Below are 13,490 nucleotides of genomic sequence, written 5' to 3' on the forward strand. Positions count from 1 at the left end.
ACAGCTAAACCAAAGTACTAAACTCCAACAATATGTTAAACGCAATTATTTAAACACAAGGCACTTTACAAAGAATACGCCAATACTGACACTAGCGGCCAAAGAAGGTTCAATATTGTTCATCATACAGTGATTATGCTGTCGGCTCCTTGGCCATGTTTGTTTATATTCAGTATATATATTTTTTTTCTTTTTTCTTCATAGTGCTTAGTTTTTTATCATTTCTCTGTCATTTCTGCTAAAAATGCACGAATCATTGCCAATAGTGCCATTCCTCAAATTACTACTCTTGGAAATATCTGAACTGTTTGAGTGATTTAGTAATATCACTCAATGGAGTGTCACATAGTCTGACACTCTCCGCTGATTGGACAGTGTCAGAGTGTGGACATAGATGTCCAGACGAAATAACAGAGGAATGACAGCAAAACCATATATAAAAAAATGTGCTAACAGGGTAGACATCCAAAAGTAATAATAACCCCTTTTGCAAATTAACAATTTTTTAAAACTAGATCATTCTTGTGTTACCAAAAAGTTCAATGGATAATTTTGCCATATGTTAACTAAACAAAGCTTCCCATGAGATTATTGCCCATTTCAATGGTGGTCTAGGATAGAGGAAGAGTTCATGTTTTCTTTTAATGGTAATCTAGGGTAGTAGATAGGATTTTGACCATTTCTCATGGTCTAGGTCAGTGATAGGCAAACTGCGGCTCTCCAGCTGTTGCAAAACTACAACTCCCACCATGCTCTGCTGTAGGCTGAAAGCTGTAGGCAGTCTTTGCATGCTGGGAGTTGTAGTTCTGCAACAGCTGGAGAGCCACAGTTTGCCTATCACTGGTCTAGGTTAGTAGAATGGATAACTGCTGCTTTCCAGGTCGCTTATGATAATGGAGGGGCTAAAGTAGTTTACTCACGTCCAGTAGAGCCGTGTCCTTTCTCTAAGAAGAAGCTGCATGTGATATGCTCATCGCTGTTCCCTATCACTGCCCGGACTGATCACCCACACCCATACATGCAGTACATAGCTCAGGAACTTACCAATCCTTAGCAATGACCCTGAATGGCACAATGCAGAGTTCTAAGGAAAGTTTCCACAGAATTGTTTGTTTAAGGAGAATATAACCTAACAGGTATGTCAGGAATGCAGACAGGTCTATGTTTATTTACATAAGACCCATAAAGCTGTCTCCAGCTATCTCACATGGTCACACAGCAATACAGGTGAAACTCGAAAAATTAGAATATAGTGCACAGTTAATTTTTTTCAGTAATGCAACTTAAAAGGTGAAACTAATATATGAGATACATTCATTACATGAAAAGCAAGATATTCCAAGCCTCAGGTACCCTTTGCTCAGGGGGTATGGATTAATTAGCTGACTAGAGTCTGACACTTTCAGCCTAGAATATTATACCTTTTCACAATATTCTAATTTTAAAGGGACACTGACAGGCCCAATAAGCATATTTAGCTACATATATATATATGACTGCACAGGTCTTCTATTGTGTATTAAAAACATATAAATATAACCCCTGTCCACCTTATAAATACATAATCGCTCTTCTTTCTGCCAAAGGGGTGGCGTTTCAGCTTCACTTGCACCCAGCCAGCCTCGCCCCAACAGTCGTTTTGAAGCGCCGCCCAGCTCATCAATATTCACTTCGCTGGGCGGCTTCTGCTGTCCCCGACATTCCGAGATCCCGCGCATGCCCAGTAGAAAGCTATGGGCATCGGACTCAATTTCAGCTTCTGCGCATGCGCCCGGCTTTCTCACTCGCCGGGACATCACATCGCGCCTGCGTCCCCTCTGCTCCGTTCTGCGCCTGTGCCGGGCACTCTTCTGAGCAGCGCTTCAGAGCGCTGCTCTCAAACACATCTGAAGAGGTTAATGCGATTGCGCCCGACTTCCAACTCTTCACTCCGCCCTTATTGTCTGTGTGTACACAGTGCAGACAAAGAAGAGAGGCGGAGGAAGAGGTTGAGGTCCGAGATCGTCAAGTGGCAATTACTGGGCTAACCATAATTTTAAAAAAAACTATAAATAATGTTCCCCCAGCTTCATTTCTGTTATCTAGTTACATGAAATGGTTAATAAAATAAAAAAAATATCATTTTGGCACCCAACTTACATTTGTACAAGGTAAGATCCGACACAATTCTCTTACCTTGGAGTACTGTATTATAGTGACTGCAACTTATCGCTATTCAGGAGACAACATATTTGTGCTGAATTTTTGCACAAGTTGCATAATTATCAGACTTTACGCTTACATACGTTCTTTTGCACTTTATATATAACTTTGTGACTAAAAGGACAATTACTTTACCCAATTGAGTTTGGTCGTTCACAAGATATGAACTTTATATCATGAACTAACAAAGGAACTATCATATGCCAGTGCTGCTATTCATCAATTTTTGGCATTTACATATGCTTTTATTTTATTGTGTATTTTATTGCATTTTGTTTTTGAATTAAATTGTGATCACCTTTTATTTAGAGTTGAGCGGACACCTGGATGTTCGGGTTCGAGAAGTTCGGCCGAACTTCCCGAAAATGTTCGGGTTCGGGATCCGAACCCGATCCGAACTTCGTCCCGAACCCGAACCCCATTGAAGTCAATGGGGACCCGAACTTTTCGGCACTAAAAAGGCTGTAAAAAACAGCCCAGGAAAGGGCTAGAGGGCTGCAAAAGGCAGCAACATGTAGGTAAATCCCCTGCAAACAAATGTGGATAGGTAAATGTATTAAAATAAAAATTAAATAAATAAAAATTAACCAAAATCAATTGGAGAGAGGTCCCATAGCAGAGAATCTGGCTTCACGTCACCCACCACTGGAACAGTCCATTCTCAGATATTTAGGCCCCGGCACCCAAGCAGAGGAGAGAGGTCCCGTAACAGAGAATCTGGCTTCATGTCAGCAGAGAATCAGTCTTCATGTCATAGCAGAGAATCAGGCTTCACGTCAGCCACCAATGCAACAGTCCATTGTCAGATATTTAGGCCCAGCACCCAGGCAGAGGAGAGAGGTCCCGTAACAGAGAATCTGGCTTCATGTCAGCAGAGAATCAGTCTTCATGTCATAGCAGAGAATCAGGCTTCACGTCAGCCACCAATGCAACAGTCCATTGTCAGATATTTAGGCCCAGCACCCAGGCAGAGGAGAGAGGTCCCGTAACAGACAATCTGGCTTCATGTCAGCAGAGAATCAGTCTTCATATCATAGCAGAGAATCAGGCTTCACGTCACCCACCAATGCAACAGTCCATTGTCAGATATTTAGGCCCAGCACCCAGACAGAGGAGAGAGGTCCCGTAACAGAGGATCTGGCTTCATGTCAGCAGAGAATTAGTCTGCATGTCATAGCAGAGAATCAGGCTTCACGTCACCCAACATTGGAACAGTCCATTGGCATATATTTAGGCCCCGGCACCCAGACGAGGAGAGGTTCATTCAACTTTGGGTAGCCTCGCAATATAATAGTAAAATGAAAATAAAAATAGGATTGAATGAGGAAGTGCCCTGGAGTACAATAATATATGGTTAAGGGGAGGTAGTTAATGTCTAATCTGGACAAGGGACGGACAGGTCCTGTGGGATCCATGCCTGGTTCATTTTTATGAACGTCAGCTTGTCCACATTGGCTGTAGACAGGCGGCTGCGTTTGTCTGTAATGACGCCCCCTGCCGTGCTGAATACACGTTCAGACAAAACGCTGGCTGCCGGGCAGGCCAGCACCTCCAAGGCATAAAAGGCTAGCTCTGGCCACGTGGACAATTTAGAGACCCAGAAGTTGAATGGGGCCGAACCATCAGTCAGTACGTGGAGGGGTGTGCACACGTACTGTTCCACCATGTTAGTGAAATGTTGCCTCCTGCTAACACGTTGCGTATCAGGTGGTGGTGCAGTTAGCTGTGGCGTGTTGACAAAACTTTTCCACATCTCTGCCATGCTAACCCTGCCCTCAGAGGAGCTGGCCGTGACACAGCTGCCTTGGCGACCTCTTGCTCCTCCTCTGCCTTGGCCTTGGGCTTCCACTTGTTCCCCTGTGACATTTGGGAATGCTCTAAGTAGCGCGTCTACCAACGTGCGCTTGTACTCGCGCATCTTCCTATCACGCTCCAGTGCAGGAAGTAAGGTGGGCACATTGTCTTTGTAGCGTGGATCCAGCAGGGTGGCAACCCAGTAGTCCGCACACGGTAAAATGTGGGCAACTCTGCTGTCGTTGCGCAGGCACTGCAGCATGTAGTCGCTCATGTGTGCCAGGCTGCCCAGGGGTAAGGACAAGCTGTCCTCTGTGGGAGGCATATCGTCATCGTCCTGCCTTTCCCCCCAGCCACGCACCAGTGATGGGCCCGAGCTGCATTGGGTGCCACCCCGCTGTGACCATGCTTCATCCTCATCCTCGTCCTCCAGTAGTGAGCCCTAGCTGGCCACATTTGTACCTGGCCTCTGCTGTTGCAAAAAACCTCCCTCTGAGTCACTTCGAAGAGACTGGCCTGAAAGTGCTAAAAATGACCCCTCTTCCTCCTCCTCCTCCTCCTCCTGGGCCACCTCCTCTTCCATCATCGCCCTAAGTGTTTTCTCAAGGAGACATAGAAGTGGTATTGTAACGCTGATAACGGCGTCATCGCCACTGGCCATGTTGGTGGAGTACTCGAAACAGCGCAACAGGGCACACAGGTCTCGCATGGAGGCCCAGTCATTGGTGGTGAAGTGGTGCTGTTCCGCAGTGCGACTGACCCATGCGTGCTGCAGCTGAAACTCCACTATGGCCTGCTGCTGCTCGCACAGTCTGTCCAGCATGTGCAAGGTGGAGTTCCACCTGGTGGGCACGTCGCATATGAGGCGGTGAGCGGGAAGGCCGAAGTTACGCTGTAGCGCAGACAGGCGAGCAGCGGCAGGATGTGAACGCCGGAAGCGCGAACAGACGGCCCGCACTTTATGCAGCAGCTCTGACATGTCGGGGTAGTTGTGAATGAACTTCTGCACCACCAAATTCAGCACATGAGCCAGGCAAGGGATGTGCGTCAAACCGGCTAGTCCCAGAGCTGCAACGAGATTTCGCCCATTATCGCACACCACCAGGCCGGGCTTGAGGCTCACCGGCAGCAACCACTCGTCGGTCTGTTGTTCTATACCCCGCCACAACTCCTGTGCGGTGTGGGGCCTGTCCCCCAAACATATGAGTTTCAGAATGGCATGCTGACGTTTACCCCGGGCTGTGCTGAAGTTGGTGGTGAAGGTGTGTGGCTGACTGGATGAGCAGGTGGAAGAAGAGGAGGAGGAAGCCGAGAAGGAGGAGGTGGCAACAGGAGGCAAAGAATGTTGCCCTGCGATCCTTGGCGGCGGAAGGACGTGCGCCAAACAGCTCTCCGCCTGGGGCCCAGCTGCCACTACATTTACCCAGTGTGCAGTTAGGAAGATATAGCGTCCCTGGCCGCGCTTACTGGTCCACGCATCTGTGGTTAGGTGGACCTTGCTACAGATGGCGTTGCGCAGTGCACACTTGATTTTATCGGATACTTGGTTGTGCAGGGAAGGCACGGCTCTCTTGGAGAAGTAGTGGCGGCTGGGAACAACATACTGTGGGACAGCAAGCGACATGAGCTGTTTGAAGCTGTCTGTGTCCACCAGCCTAAATGACAGCATTTCATAGGCCAGTAGTTTAGAAATGCTGGCATTCAGGGCCAGGGATCGAGGGTGGCTAGGTGGGAATTTACGCTTTCTCTCAAATGTTTGTGAGATGGAGAGCTGAACGCTGCCGTGTGACATGGTTGAGACGCTTGGTGACGGAGGTGGTGGTGGTGTTGGTGGTACATCCCCTGTTTGCTGGGCGGCAGGTGCCAACGTTCCTCCAGAGGCAGAGAAAGAGGCCCAGGCGGCAGCAGCAGAAGAGGCCGAGGCGGCAGCAGCAGAAGAGGTAGCAGGGGGAGCCTGAGCGACTTCCTTGTTTTTAAGGTGTTTACTCCACTGCAGTTCATGCTTTGCATGCAGGTGCCTGGTCATGCAGGTTGTGCTAAGGTTCAGAACGTTAATGCCTCGCTTCAGGCTCTGATGGCACAGCGTGCAAACCACTCGGGTCTTGTCGTCAGCACATTGTTTGAAGAAGTGCCATGCCAGGGAACTCCTTGAAGCTGCCTTTGGGGTGCTCGGTCCAAGATGGCGGCGGTCAGTAGCAGGCGGAGTGTGTTCTGCTTTTGCCCACTGCTCCCTCTTTTGCTACGCTGTTGGCTCGGTCTCACCACTGCCTCTTCCTCCGAACTGTGAAAGTCAGTGGCACGACCTTCATTCCATGTGGGGTCTAGGACCTCATCGTCCCCTGCATCGTCTTCCACCCAGTCTTGATCCCTGACCTCCTGTTCAGTCTGCACACTGCAGAAAGACGCAGCAGTTGGCACCTGTGTTTCGTCATCATCAGAGACATGCTGAGGTGGTATTCCCATGTCCTCATCATCAGGAAACATAAGTGGTTGTGCGTCAGTGCAGTCTATGTCTTCCACCGCTGGGGAAGGGCTAGGTGGATGCCCTTGGGAAACCCTGCCAGCAGAGTCTTCAAACAGCATAAGAGACTGCTGCATAACTTGAGGCTCAGACAGTTTCCCTGATATGCATGGGGGTGATGTGACAGACTGATGGGGTTGGTTTTCAGGCGCCATCTGTGCGCTTTCTGCAGAAGACTGGGTGGGAGATAATGTGAACGTGCTGGATCCACTGTCGGCCACCCAATTGACTAATGCCTGTACCTGCTCAGGCCTTACCATCCTTAGAACGGCATTGGGCCCCACCATATATCGCTGTAAATTCTGGCGGCTACTGGGACCTGAGGTAGTTGGTACACTAGGACGTGTGGATGTGGCAGAACGGCCACGTCCTTTCCCAGCACCAGAGGGTCCACTAACACCACCACGACCATGTCCACGTCCGCGTCCCTTACTAGATGTTTTCCTCATTGTTATGGTTCACCACAACAACAAAAATATTATTTGGCCCAATGTATTGTATTCAAATTCAGCTGAATATAAATTTGAGGCCTAGTATTTAGGCGCTGGGTGACAGGTATAGATTTACTGACAGAATTAGACTTGGAAATGCACAGAAGCGTGTGTGTGAAGTTATTCTGAATGACCCTATGTGCACCTTGAATATTATATACCCTTTTAGGGATAGATTTCAAATAGCTCTGATACAGCAGAAACCACTAATTTAGGAAATTGCTAAATTGGGAATTGTATTTGAACCCAGAACAAAAACTGTGCTTTGACGGACACTAAATAACTTGCCCAGCCAGAACAGTACAGCAGTAATGACAGATTTAGCGGGATATAAATTTGAGGCCTAGTATTTAGGCGCTGGGTGACAGGTATAGATTTACTGACAGAATTAGACTGGGATATGGCCAAAAAATAACCACACTATTGCTGGTTAAATGCACTTGGTGTGACAGCTTGACCAACCACACTACTGAGGGTTAAATGCACTTGGTGACAGGCGCAGCTTGCCCCTGATGTAGTATATGGCCAAAGAATGAACAGAGTATTGCTGGTTAAATGCACTTGGTGTGACAGCTTCACCCTGATGTAGGCTTTAGCCAAAAAACAACCACACCATTGAGGGTTAAATGCACTTGGTGATGACGGGCGCAGCTTGCCCCTGATGTAGTATATGGCCAAAAAATAAACTGATTATTGCTGGTTAAATGCACTTGGTGTGACAGCTTCACCCTGATGTAGGCTTTAGCCAAAAAACAACCACACCATTGAGGGTTAAATGCACTTGGTCGCAGCAAGGGCTGGCGCACCACAAGACACAAAATGGCCGCCGATCACCCCAGAAAAAAGTGACTGACAAACGGTCTGGGCAGCCTAAAAACAGTCAGCAATTGAGTATCAGCAGCTCAATATTCCAAAGCTGCAGATCGATCACTGGATGGAGTCCTTTGGAGGAGTTAATCTGCCTAATCTCGCCCTACTGTCGCAGCTGCAACCTCTCCCTACGCTAATCAGAGCAGAGTGACGGGCGGCGCTATGTGACTCCAGCTTAAATAGAGGCTGGGTCACATGGTGCTCTGGCCAATCACAGCCATGCCAATAGTAGGCATGGCTGTGACGGCCTCTTGGGGCAAGTAGTATGACGCTTGTTGATTGGCTGCTTTGCAGCCTTTCAAAAAGCGCCAAGAAAGCGACTAACACCGAACCCGAACCCAGACTTTTACGAAAATGTCCGGGTTCGGGTCCGTGTCACGTTCGGGTTCGCTCATCCCTATTGGGGATAGATAGATAGACAAGCAGATATTAAATGAATGGATAGATATTAAATAGGTATAAGATAGACAGATATGAGGTGTACTATATGACCACTTTATTACAGACACAATAGCTTATAGTTGATCTACACCTCTTTTCACACGGCATCCACAGGAACCAATAGGTGAGAAGTGTTCAGTCTGGGAGGGAATCAAAGGGGTTTTTAAGTTTAAAAGGCAGCAGATTAACAGCTGCATATGTAAATGAGCACATGATATTACAGCATTCCATGACATCACAGCATTCTATGACATCACAATGATGGCTCTTGTATAAGAACAACAGACACTATTGGGGCTGCCCATTCCTTTGCAGAAGGATGACCGGTTTGGCTAGAGGCTTCAGCATGTATGTAATGAGGTTCTCCATCTTTCTCTATGGTCACAGGACACCCTGGGGGGATTCATTATTGGGGGATAGATAGATATGAGATAGATGGATAGATAGATAGATTTGAGGGGCACTGTATGAGACAGACACTTTACAACAGATACCCACATTGTATCTGATACCTGATCTTTACATTGAATCCACAGGATCCAATGGGTTGGAAGTTTTCAATCTGTGGGGCAAATAAAGGGGTTTTCCAGAGTTTAAAGCATAAGATTAGCATCTGTATATGCAGATGAGTACATGATGTTACAGTAGAGATGAGCAAATCTCTACCTGCCCTGGCTGGTGAACTTGCCCACAATGCTTTGCAGGCAGCCTTTCAGCCATTTAGGGGGCAGGATATTGGCTAGTCTATTAGGCTGTTGCTATGTGTAAAGCGGATTCTATTGTAAGCTCAGCTAGTGATGAGAGACAATGAGGGAGATTTATCAAACTGGTGTAAAGTAGAACTGGCTTAGTTACCCATAGCATCCAATCAGATTCCACCTTTCACTTTCCAAAGGAGCTGTGAAAAATGAAAGGTGGAATCTGATTGGTTGCTACGGGCAACTAAGCCAGTTCTACTTTACACCAGTTTGATCAATGACTCCACGTGTTTGTCATGTGTCTTGCAGATACCAATTACAGACAAAACCGAGCCATTGTAGGACGTTTTTATGACATTGTAGAGATATAGTTAGTTAGAAAAGATGAAAAATGGGCAGCACTCCAGTCTTGTGGTACAAATTTGGTGATGTTTATTCACACCCAAACGCAATGCAGCATTTCAGCTCTCTCAATGGAGCCTTTGTCAAGCTAGTGAACACAGTGCTCTCAACATATTGTATAGGTGAATCTCATTACAATAACATGATTTCTCATTAGAGACATATTTGATAAAAATGAGTAAAACACATAAAAGGTAGATTAAATTAACAGATAGAAAAGTCATGTTTTATCAGTAGAGAGGGAAAGAAAAAGGGCAGTGTTTGGTGTTTGTGTGCTTTAGGCCTCTTTCACACTGGCGTGTGCGGCACGCAAAATGCAGACCGCAAAGCACAAGCACAGTCCGTGGGGCAGCCACAGCGGATCGCAGACCCATTCACTTGAATGGGTCAGCGATCCGGCCGTTGCGCAAAAAGATAGGACATGCTGTATCTTTTTGCGAGAACGTAAGTACGGGACGAAACCCCATGGAAGCACTCCGTAGTGCTTCCGTAGGGTTCCGTGGTTCCGTTCCGCACCATTCAGCATCTCCGGATTTGCGGACCCATTCAAGTTATGCGGAATGCACACGGAACGGCGCCTGTGTATTGCAACCCGCATTTTGCGGGCCGCAATATGCAACGGGCCACACACGCCAGTGTGAAAGAGTCCTTATAGCGAGGGAAGGGCAGCTGCTGGAAAGTGGACAGCGGCACTGCAGGCACAAAGATTCTTTTTTTTCTATGCATAAGCAGATTGCCTCTTTATTCTAAAAAAACTCAATCTTTTACAGTTTCTGTGTATTATAGGCATATTCCCAACACCTCAAGCACCATATATTTTGCTGGATATGCTGCACAATTGCTCCTTTATCTAAAAACTAGTTGCAATTTTGCTACTGTTTTTAAATCGCACAGTTCAGCATATTTTATTGCATGAATGTGTCAGTTTAAAGAGGACCTTTCATTAATTTTGACATAAGCTAATTATGGTATTACCTTGTAGGGCGGCCTCCACTGATGCCATGGTTGTATTTTTTTTCAAAACCCCAACCCCGCTGTTCGTCCGCTGTGGTTCCCCGTTATTTTGGTGCGCTGTATTGTAATGAGCTGTAACTTCGCAACGGGGCGGAGAAGCAGTCTTCTGCTGTGGGCGTCTCCTTCTCCCTTGCTGTGAGCGTGATCCAATTGGAGCGGACCGCTCATAGCCGGGGAGAAGGAGACGCCCACAGCAGAAGACTGCGTCTTTGCCCTGTCGCGAAGTTACAGCTCATTACAATACAGCGCGGCAAAATATCAGGGACCACAGCGGATGAAGAGTGGGGGGGGGGGGGGTGGTTGAAAACAAAAAAAAAACACCCATGGCATCAGTGGGGGCCGCCCTACAAGGTAATACCATAATTAGCCTATGTCAAAACTAATGAAAGATCCTCTTTAAGTCAGCATTTAAAAGGAACCTGTCACATTAAACATGGTGTATGAACTGAAGGCAGCATTTTAGAAAGCAGAAGGAGCTGAGCAGATTAATATGTAGTTTTATGGGAAAATATTCAATATAATTTATTAATTTATATCAATGCTCATTCTGGGTTTTGAAGTCAAAGAGTCTTAGAGTGATTGACAACCTTGCCTCTTTGACTGTGTATATAGATAGAGCAGTCAAGCACTGATAGGACTGCATTCTTGACATGACTTGAAATGAGTGAAAAAAAATATATATACACTGAATCGTTTCCCATAACGTTAAATATAAATATGCTAAGCTCCTCCTGCTCTATACACAGGTTGCCCGCAGATTCCTTTTTATTTTCATGCTTACAGGTTCTGTTGTGTCTGTCTGTTAATTACTTAAAAAACACTTCTAATTTTGCTACCATTTACAATTGTGCAGATTAACACATGTTACTGTGTCAATATCCAGGTAATGTGCTGCCACCTACAGGTGAAACTCGAGAAATTTGAATATAGTGCAAAGTTCATTTATTTCAGTAATGCAACTTAAAAGGTGAAACTACTGTAATATATGAGATAGACTTATTACATGCAAATCAAGCTATTTCAAGCCTTTACTTGTTATAATTTGGATGATTATGGCTTCCAACTTATGAAACCCCAAAGTCACAATTTTGAGGTACCTTTGCTCAGGGGATATGGATTAACCTACACTGACTGACTGACTGACTGACTCCCACTAACTATCTGTAATATATATACAGTACAGACCAAAAGTTTGGACACACCTTCTCATTCAAAGAGTTTTTGTAACACACGCGTACACACACACACACACAAGGGGAAGGGAAGTGACCACTGCGCTCCACCCTTACCCCTGGCCTTGCCTACTTGCATCGCGAGTCCTAATGACAGGGGACAACTGGACGGCAATCCCTAGCTTGAAATAAGTGCAGGGATGACAGACAGACAAACAACAGAACGTGAATGGACCAAGTCAATACCAGGAAAGTTACAAAGTACAAATGGAGCAAGCAGAAAATAGTCAGGAGAAGCCAGGGTCATAAATAACAGGAGAGTCGTGAAGTACCAAAGGAGTCAGCAGAGGATCGTCAGGAGGAGGCCAGGGTCAGAATACCAGGAGAGCAGCAAAGTACACAAGGAGCAGGCAGAGGATCGTCAGGAATTCAGCAGGAAGTAAGTACGCCAGGAATTGCAAAATCACAGGTGGAACCTAAATTAACAGGCAACCTGTGGCTAGCAGGCTGCCTGTATTTATAATGGGGAGTAAGGGTCATGTGACATGGCCAGCGTCACATGACCGACAGACCAACCAGTCGAGCACCGAGTGATCAGCTCGCCGCTCAAGGCAGACTTGGGAGCAGGGAACCTCCCAGCTAGAAAAGCCGCCCTGGGAACGAGGTCAAACACAGATCCTCACTCCCAAAGCTAAGCAGCAGGTCTGCGGCTAATGGGAGACCAAGTGCACCTTCGGAATCCCGTTACAGTTTTCTTTATTTTCATGATTATGAAAATTGTGTAGTGTCCCACTAGGTAGGAGTGGGCACTACACAAGGGTCAATTGGGTCACGTGTTACTCCTACTCCTAGGGACAGTGGCATTATATTTAACTATGCATTTTAATGTATTTTCTATGTGTTTTGATATGTATTGTTCCCCTGTGACATGCACAGCAGGCCTATTGGGGTGTAGTGTAGCATCCTAGACACTAGAGGGAGATAGCGAGCCCCTAGTATAAATGTCCAGGCCCAGACAGGGAGGAGTTAGTCTGTAGTCAGGAGTCTGTGGAGACAGAAGTGAGAAGGCACCAGCCAGAGATATGCTGTGGGCCGCCTCCTGACATGCAGCTAGATAGTCCAGGCTTCTAGTTGCCACCAGGAGGCTAGTGTAGGATTACAGCCTGCCTGAAGCATTCCTGAGTTTATGTCCAGCTCAGAAGAATCAACCCCAGTAGAAGAGATGTGCCTCCTGGGAGAAACCTGCAGTACCCTCAAGCCAAGCAGAGCCAGTGTATCCAGCTAGACGCAAGTAAGCTGAAGGGCAGAAGGATTACAAATATAGTGCAAGGATAAATGCAGGAGGAAGATTATTTTGCCAAGGAAAAAGCCAGACAGGAGTTCTAAGAAACAGTGTACTCTATATCTGAGGAGAAGGTACAGCCTGGTCTGAGTGTGTGTATTATTATTGCCCTCCGAGTATCTTGCCAAGATTATACCTGCCAGTATTGAAATTAGCCTGCTTGTGAAGCATTTGATGCAAGGGACTGTATTACCATCGTATTGTATAAAGTTGGACTGTTTCAAGTAAAGCAAAGTTTGGTTCACCATACCATCTGTGTACCTCACTTATTACAACCATAAATCGGTGTGCCACCGTTACAGGCACTGGCGTCACGATCCTTAAAGGGACCTCAAAACACCTGCAACAACCAGGGCACCTCATCCACCATCAGGCCTGGTCCCTACATACAGAGTGTGCCCCAGAGGAACTTTGTGTCAGCCTCTCCTTCACTGCCACATGCCTGCCCAGGGTTCTCCTACAAACAGTGAGTAACCCTCAATTGCCCATAACCGTGACCTCACTTCGCAATACCCTTCAGGTCTGGCGTGTTGCAATTGTAAA

The 13,490-nt window shown here is 46.6% G+C and overlaps 1 protein-coding gene across 4 annotated transcripts in view; it reads right to left on the reverse strand.

The window, feature by feature from the left end:
* Positions 1-1,044, reverse strand: part of LOC122936379 (mucin-2-like) — a 135,320-nt gene extending 134,276 nt beyond the window's left edge. For all 4 annotated transcript variants that reach the window (XM_044292561.1, XM_044292560.1, XM_044292562.1 and 1 more), the window contains exon 1: positions 921-1,044. The gene's annotated coding sequence lies outside the window, so the exon portion shown is untranslated. The remainder of the gene's footprint in view (positions 1-920) is intronic.
* Positions 1,045-13,490: the final 12,446 nt, after the last annotated feature.

Source organism: Bufo gargarizans, chromosome 4 (genome assembly GCF_014858855.1).
Source record: "Bufo gargarizans isolate SCDJY-AF-19 chromosome 4, ASM1485885v1, whole genome shotgun sequence".
Taxonomy (NCBI): domain Eukaryota; kingdom Metazoa; phylum Chordata; class Amphibia; order Anura; family Bufonidae; genus Bufo; species Bufo gargarizans.